Source organism: Trachymyrmex septentrionalis, unplaced genomic scaffold (genome assembly GCF_001594115.1).
Source record: "Trachymyrmex septentrionalis isolate Tsep2-gDNA-1 unplaced genomic scaffold, Tsep1.0 scaffold128, whole genome shotgun sequence".
Classification (NCBI taxonomy): Eukaryota; Metazoa; Arthropoda; class Insecta; order Hymenoptera; family Formicidae; genus Trachymyrmex; species Trachymyrmex septentrionalis.
Window position 1 is genome coordinate 1,063,680 of NW_017304417.1, and position 9,161 is coordinate 1,072,840.

The 9,161-nt window shown below is 33.8% G+C and overlaps 1 protein-coding gene across 1 annotated transcript in view; it reads left to right on the plus strand.

Annotated features, from left to right (window-relative positions):
• Positions 1-1,994, plus strand: part of LOC108756574 (ataxin-7-like protein 1) — a 9,209-nt gene extending 7,215 nt beyond the window's left edge. Inside the window, exon 7 of the transcript XR_001939846.1 lies at positions 1,968-1,994. The gene's annotated coding sequence lies outside the window, so the exon portion shown is untranslated. The remainder of the gene's footprint in view (positions 1-1,967) is intronic.
• Positions 1,995-9,161: the final 7,167 nt, after the last annotated feature.

Below are 9,161 nucleotides of genomic sequence, written 5' to 3' on the forward strand. Positions count from 1 at the left end.
TTGTTTTCTACGACTTAGGCCTGTTTTATTATTAGCGCTTCGTTTTTAGGACGATTGATCGATCGCTCCGAATAAATCGTAGGCGTACCACGTAGGTTTGCACGCGGACCGAAGTAGACAGATTAGTGAGCTACACGATCCCGCTGTATTCACCCAAGACGATTATTTATTTTTGTACGTACTCGTTGATTTGCATCTCTGCGCGCCGCAATTTTCCGACGGGTGAAGAACGCGCGGGTAGCTAGCGATGCGGCAAGACGCATATATGCGCGGATTTCTTATCATAGATTGTGATACTTAACTATTAATGATTAGTAAGATAATTGTGTCTCTATATGTGTTCGGCGGCAAGGACGTAGCGCGTTCTATTCTTTTCCTAGTGGTAGACAGCAGTGCATCTTGCGCGTAAGAGACGCTTTTTGTGCCGTCTCCCATCGATTTCGCCTTGTCAAGAGAAAAAAAAATTACTAATCCTACGGAGACAATCTGCGTTGTTCCGCTTAGTTGTTGCTCGCATGAATAAACGAATTTCTTTATTGGTAAACGTAGTAAAAAAAAAAAAAAAAAATTGAGAAACGATTAATATAAAAATTAGGCTAATTTGCGATAATTATTTGAAAAAAAAAAAAACAACAAACGTCAAGGGGGGGGGGAGGGCAGAGGAATATGAAATGTATGCATGTGTGTGTTTGTGTGTACGTGCGTTATATTATATTGAATGTAAACAAGCGCTGAATATCGTTACCGCGCAGTATAAAGCGATGCTTCACATCGTCGTTACTGATCCTCTCGGCTACCTGAAATCGTGATAACTTGTACATAAATCGTGTAAGCAGATAATTACTCGCGTATACCTACGAATATCAATTAGCCGCATAACTGCATAGGGACGTATTACATATGATGTATATGCATCTGTGCAAATATTGCAGAGGGGGGGGGGAGGAGGAGGAGGCATTCACTAGAACTCGCAAACATTGAAACTCTAATTGCTTCACAGGCGTCTCACCTACGTAATTTCGTGCGTATAGTGCCGCCATTTAATAATATTATATTAGTTGTGATCCTCCTGATCCTTAGCGTCATCCACTTGACATAAGAATCGTGGAAATAATGAAAATTGCGCGGCGACGTTCAACACTGAATGCGATTCTTTAATTCGGAGCTTCAGTTCGCTCGATATTAACGTCAGATGCGAAACTAGGCAGCTAAAAAATTAGCCCAGTATGCGAAATAATACGAAGCAACGAAATGTCGCGAAATGCTACGTCCATACGCGAAACGATACGGTTTCCTGTTTTCCTGAAAGCCACTTGTATGTACCACAGTTAGTGTTCATTGCTCGGCGCCTCACGATCGTATCAATGGATTATATGAGCGGTCTCAAGAAACGATTCTGATAACAAACATTAAAGAATTTGCTCTTTGGCTAATAGTGGCTCAACGATTGGAGGAGTCACGGATTTTTCACGTTATTGTCCAAGCTCTCGTAGAGCAATAATACGATCCATGATCGATTTAGCAGCAATAATAATTTCGTTAACTATTATAAGAAGCATGTTCGTTCATTAAGAAAGCGTATTCGTTCTCAAAAGCTCTTATACTCTTACAGCCGGTAAAATATAGAAAATGACCGGTGCTGCATCTTCCTGAACTGTATAAAAAAGGAAGAGATTGAAAGAAATTCATCGAAATTTATTTTCCAAAATTCCAATTAAGTATTATTATTTTATATTAATTAAAATCATCTAATCTTCCTTTCATATATTTGTGTTTTAACGGCTGATAGAAAGTTAAGGCATAAATATACATATGTTATGATTGAAATATTTTTTACATATATTTATGTCTTAATTTTGATGTGTTACTGACTATCAGAAACGAATGGAAGGAAATGAAATTTTAATTTAACCCTGAATTCAAAATAGATTCCTATGAATTTCTTTTAATTTACTTATTTTTTATAGAGACAGCACGCATTTGGATAAGAAAATTTCATTTAATCCTGAAAAAAAGAGAAGGGAACAAAGAGGAGAGAGAGAGAGAAATGAGAGAGGCGACAATTGTATTTTTCTTCGACTCGACTCCCCCTTGCTTCGTCAGCGCGCACGCGGCACGAAACGACTAGTATTTTAATTAATTCTAACGAATCCGCGTGAAACTGTGGTGCGGTGAATTGATACACGGTAGAATGATAAATTGATGAAGACTGAATATATATCGATGAGATCGGAAGGACTTATTCGGCGAATTAGATTGCCGTGACTTTTAGCGAATTTTTGTTTTTATAGATCCTTCAAATATAGCGCGTATAACGTTCACTTAATTTCCGACATATCGGTATTATATAATTTCTTTAGCATATTGTTAAAACGTGTGCACGTTACCGTTATAAAAAATTGATAGTTGATTTATTTCTCTTTGGCACTGTAATTTCACGTGGAAGAACTAAAAAAAAAAGGACACTCTGACGTTTATCGCAAGGCAAGATATTTTGTGGCATTTAATTTAAATATATGTTTTATATTTATTTGTAAAAATTGATTTTTTATTTGTTTACCTTATATACCCATTCGCAGGTTTATCGTCTTTTTTTCTATTCATACGCATATGCTGGATAGAGAAATTTTCATGTAAGAAATAGATATGGCGGAGAAGACTCATACAAAATTACAAAATCTGCATACATTATCTGCGTATTGTCGCTTATCACATATCATTGTAAATATTATGCGATATTCCTATTATGTCGTATTATCTATGTGTTGTGACAATTATTCGATAATTAACGCGGCATATATAATTAACAAATATTTGAAATTGCATGTCATTTCGTAATTTCACTATCTATTATTGATGTGTAAATTTTATTAACATTGTTCATTAAATTAAAGATATCAGTGGAGTATTTATATGATATCGTAACGTTCATTGTAACGTGTCATTAAAAAAATTTTTTTTATTAAAATTCTAATATTACATAAATATTATAAATAAATTACTTTATGAATGCTCTATAAGAATTCTAAAGAATAAGTATCTCTGCAATATTTTTTTTCATTATCATAAGTGCAGCACTTCATTTTTTTTTTTTATAATAAAAATTTAATCTCAAATTTAACGTAATTTTTACATTAAATATAATTAAATTTATGAAAGTTATAAACGATAAAAATCTTGAATAAAATTTTCATTGAGTAAAAATCAATATATTAAATAATTAGCTAAGAATTTTTTCGAGACTGGAATACTGTTACTGGCATACATTATTTTCGGGATACTCTAAGGTCGTTGCCTCCGACTGAAACATGCATACTTTTATTATTCCATTTACGCATCGTCGAAGTTACGTAAATGGACGGAAAGACAGTTGACTGACCAAGAAAATGCAATATCTTAAAGGATCTTGAAAATTGAATGTCAACTATAACTATAAATAATGTGTTTTAGAAAAATGGAAGATTACGTTCTATGTAATACAATCGCCGGTAAAAAACCAAACCGTTCTTCGTTATTTACCTTCATTATCTTAATCATCGCGATATTTTGTTATTGTAGTAAATACGATTTTCGACATGTAGCAGAAACAAGTTATTCGTCTTTTGAAACCAAACGACAGTTGCTCTATAAAAAGAAAACAATTCTATTAGATTGTCCGAAAAACTATATTTAAAAGAATCGTAAGTTGTCTACAAAAATTATTCTCCACTTTTAGAATTATGTACAATTGAAATTTCTATTGAACTGAATAATTTATTAAATAAATAAAATAAGTAGTAAAATTCTTACTTTTGTTATATACTGGGCTTATGTAAATTTTCGTCAAAATATTCAGCAAGTAAATACACTGTTAATACAAAAGTTGTAATTTTAAATCTGCATTGTATCGACACACAATAGAAATGTTAACGAAACCTTTTTGCCATTCGAATGACTATTTGCTAATTACTCGCACATTATAAATGGAGCAATCGTATACGATTCTCGGATGGATTTCTGTAATATACTTAGGCGATGTTTCGAAGATGCTAAGCGACTTCGTGGAATATCAATTTGAATATTACATAATTTGTAGCGAGAGAAAGTGTTCGATGTGTCCATTTGAACTCTTACTTTTCCATACGTGTACGTTTTTGTCCCGTTGTCATCCCGTAGCTCTTCGCATAAGTCTTCGATTTTTATATAGATATCTCGATTACTAAACAACGTAGTGGCAGTCGTGTCATTGTAAGAAAAAGATATACGAACGATATAATAGGGTAGCGCGCGATTTAATTCGCTAGCGCTCGTGATCACGTTCTTCTCAGGTATTTAACATGTTTGTAAATCATGTAACTCCTTCCCGTAATCACTACTAACGAAGATAGTCGGTCCCCAATGAAAAAGCTTGTACAATAAACATCTTTCCGTGTCTCCTCGATCATCGTCGACGATTCATTTCTCTCACGAGCAGTCAAGAAGTCCGTACCACTCATTGACGAATATACGTATACTTCAGTATTTATATCGTATTTTGATACATTTTTTAGGCGATCGCTTTTTATTATTTTACAAAGTTTACGAAGCAATACGTCATTCCAGAAATTTCTCGATTTGCGCGCACAGGATTTTTTGTAAATTTAAATTTTTGTCAGACTCAAATTAAATGGTCAAGTCTCATGAAATTTGGGGAAAATATTATCTATTCTTCATATTTTAATGAGTAATATTTTTAATGACGTTTATTTCTATATAAGTCATAAAATAAATGTAGTTTCGATTTTCATAGACTAGACAGGATGAACGACAGGATGAGTTTCTAATAATTTCCATCGCAGAAGCTAAATTGAATATCGTGCGCATAGAAGAAATATGTAGATATGCGGATGCAGGGAAAAAGGAGGAAGTGCTTTTCAAATATTATATACTTCTATAAGGATGGGAATTCTCTATTTGCGTTATTACGTAAGAAGATTCATGTGTCCCGTAACACTACGCGCGGTCTCGTTCACTATTTCCAAAATCTTAATGTAAAATTATGATATTTAAGAGACGGGAAGGATATTCAAAGGTGTTAGGAAGACAGTTCCTGATATTCGATTTCGATGATCCTTGAAGTAATTCTATATTGCCAACATAGTCGGGCGTAATATAAGCTAGAAAAACGAGATGTGCAGTGATTTTTATTGCTAACGCAACTCGAATTAATGTTATATAAATATCACTGCAACGTATCCTTAGGCTTCTTTTGTCGAGAATGTTCGTGGGTGTTAATAATGTGCGTTTCTATCTAGAGTACAATCGCACTCTCGATACGTTTACTCGAGGTAATTCGAGCAGTATTACGACGATTTATTGTACGAGCGATTTTCACGCGCGGCTTGCCGTTTGATTACAAGAAGAAACTACGTGTGTAACGAATAGGTATATTCTCTATATAATGTACGACGAATAACCATTTAATTCTTGACTACTTTATTATTGCAACAAATAAAAGACGGAGAGAGAGAGAGAGAGAGAGAGAGAGAGAGAGAGAGAGAGAGAGAGAGAGAGAAGCTACGATCGTAGAAGAGTTGAATGTATTGCGGTGTGCATTGAAAGAGAAAAGAAAAATCTCCTTTATGATCACCAGGACAGTATTGTTACGCAGTTGATCGTTACATGTGCATAAAAAGCTTTGAAAATAAAATGATTTCAATCGTATCTGATTGATATTCTGTTACTAATTCCTCTATTCGCTATACGTACTATTTTATTTTTTTTTTTATTTATACACTATATCTATAGTCTTTCATTATTTCGATTTAACGAATATAACACAGTGTTAGAAATATTAATTAAACATTGTGTGACAAAAGTATCGTTAATACAGCGAGTTTGTTTATAACAACTACTTGCGTTTTATAAGAATACGTTTTATTTCCAAGTTATAATAGTTTTTAATGTTTCGGAAATGTTTGTGAAGTTGGATGTCTATTTAAGGAATAGTTTCAAAGTAACGTGTGAAAGTGAAAGTAATGGCCGAAAAGGGAGTTTGACGAAAAAAAGGATGACGATGCAACGTACGCCGCTCTTCGTGAAACTCGTAAGAAGACGTGATATGCGTTCATCGTGAAAGGACACAACGGTCATGCAGATCTTAGGAGACGGGGAACTGGTCCACCCACTGGGAATTCCAGATTTTTTTCATTCAGTGATCGTGGACTGAGGTACACGGGTATCGAAAACCAAAAGCGCGGACTGCATTTATTAAAAGTGACTTAACTACTACGTCGTCATCGAAGATGGTTATTTGATAACAATAGCGCGTGTATGAATTAAAATACTAATATCCGCTATAAAGATAATATGAATATACGAATCACAATTTTTGTTTAATTTGTAAAGATTTTTGTGAATATTTTGCGATCACATGGCAGTTTTGTTAAATATATTGAAAACTTTTGCAGATGTAAAAATAAACTTTGTCGAACCATCAAATAATTATGTAGGACGCACAAGCTGATTGCTATACAGAATGTCGAAACTTTGCAAAGCATTGCTTATTATATTTAAGTGTTCTACATAATAATTTTGATAGCCCGTAATTATATTTTAAAATCTGTATCTAGTTAAATTTTTCGATATTTCAGCAAAATTATTTTTTCCATGTAAGGAAGGCGATAATTACGTATACATGTAATTACTTGATGTCATCATCGTACGCGGATATGATGTCTGAATGTTTAGTACGGGTACTTGACCCGTGCTCTTTAAATACGGAACAGCGATTCAACGGACAAAGATAGCATCACCATGAGGTACGAGAGCAAGATCTATTTGTACGGCTGGTGGAGTGCTCCAGCTGGACCTAATCGACTTGCCGCACGCAAATGAGAGGAAAATGAAAAAATTTATTCTACACATGAACAATTTAATTATCTAAACAGTCCAGCGAAAGAATGTTAAAATTATTGATACAACAGAATAAATTTGATATTTTAACATTATATTAAAATCCCTGGTCTCTATATATATTGCTACGAATTTGATACAATCTGTTAATCAATTTATAAGTGTCTTGCAATTACTAAGTGCACCAGTTGGAGCCAATCGAGTTGCTGAATTTATGCTTACACGGTCAGGTCATTGCCACTGCTGTGCAGTTGCTTTATTAGACTTTGTTGACTTTGGCACTTGACGAGAAACAAATCATCATTAGACTGCCTGTTGCTGATTGGTTTTATGCCATATCGTAAACATTTCAGGCTACCGTTTAATTAAGAGACGTAATGTATATACTAAATAATTATCAAAGAAAGTTGTTATAGCCGCATATTATAATCAGTATTATAATTATTGACATTTAGTCCATTCAACTTTTTTGTTGTACGATAGGAAACATTTTCCTGATAAAACAATAAAATAAAATTAGTAGTAATTAATTGAAGAAAAATTGTGAAGAATCTTATCACAATTGAGAGATTTCAGCGACAGATCTTTACAGAAAAGATTTTTATTTTAAAACACAGTCTTCGGAGCTATTGGTTTTCTACCTGTATGTAATTCACATACGTAATGTATATACTAAATAAATTATCAAAGAAAGTTGTTATAGCCGCATATTATAATCAGTATTATAATATAATTATTGACATTTAGTCCATACCACTTTTTTGTTGTGCGATAGGAAACATTTTCCTGATAAAACAATAAAATAAAATTAGTAGTAATTAATTGAAGAAAAATTGTGAAGAATCTTATCACAATTGTGGGAGATTTCAGCGACAGATCTTTACAGAAAAGATTTTTATTTTAAAACACAGCCTTCGAAGCTATTGGTTTTCTACCTGTATGTAATTCATATACGTAATGTATATACTAAATAAATTATCAAAGAAAGTTGTTATAGCCGCATATTATAATCAGTATTATAATATAATTATTGACATTTAGTCCATACCACTTTTTTGTTGTGCGATAGGAAACATTTTCCTGATAAAACAATAAAATAAAATTAGTAGTAATTAATTGAAGAAAAATTGTGAAGAATCTTATCACAATTGTGGGAGATTTCAGCGACAGATCTTTACAGAAAAGATTTTTATTTTAAAACACAGCCTTCGGAGCTATTGGTTTTCTACCTGGGACAAAGCTAAGAACCTTCTCCGACTTCGTCGGGTCATGTCGGTGCCAGGTAGTGGGGTGTAAAGTTCCGAACGGCCCTATTCAGGGCCGAAGATTTGCCAGTGAAATGCACCTTTTTTTAATGCTTCCTTTTTTCACCCATTTCACTCTTAATATATTCTTGCTACTTTTTAAGTGTCACTTTTAAAATCAATTTTACACATCGTATTTATAGTTCTAAACCAATTTATTTCGTCCAAATATTTGCTCTTAATTTTAAAAATCATAATTATTTTACGTTTTTTCATTTAGGTATTCAGCATTATTTCTTCAGTATTATTAATCATTTTTAACAAATATTTTCGTGAAGTTAAAAAATTCGATGTTAAAAGTTAAATCAAGAAAGTCTATTAATTTTACATATAACAAAGATATATACGCAAGATTAAGAGATGAAAAAAACGATCTTCTCTTTACTTTTGAATAGCAAGACTTTTTCATCAAGTGTATAATAAAAACGAAGCGTTTCTATTATTACTGGAATTGCGGTGAAAGTAAAAAATTGAATGGCTCGAAATATAAATCCACAATTATTAGACCAAATATAAATTCAAATGGTAAAAATCTCCTATCGAACTTCAATTAGCGAGTGTTACTTTAAAATTAAACGAATAACGTATTTATAGATGAAATATATATTTTGCTGAGTAGAGGAAAGACGCAAAGAGCAAAATCAAAATCCGCGAATCCGTCCCTGACCCTACCGATCCCTACGGCAAGTAGTGGGTCCGAGAATTTCCACCCCGTCTTGTCCCTTTTCCTCGGGTACACGGGGGGGGGAGGGGGAGGGGGCAACCTGTCGAGATGCTCCAGCATCCTCATCCACTTCTTCCTTCTCTCTTCGATCTTCTTGGTACGCATAGCCGCCCATTTACCCGCGTCTCTTTTTCCGCGTCTCTTGCTGCGAACGGTGTATTATGCTGCACCGATGGAAGGGGCCAGAGGCCGAAGGAGAAGGAGAAGAACCAGTCGTGAACCAGAACCGTCGGTCCACAGAATCTCCCAGTCACCTCTCC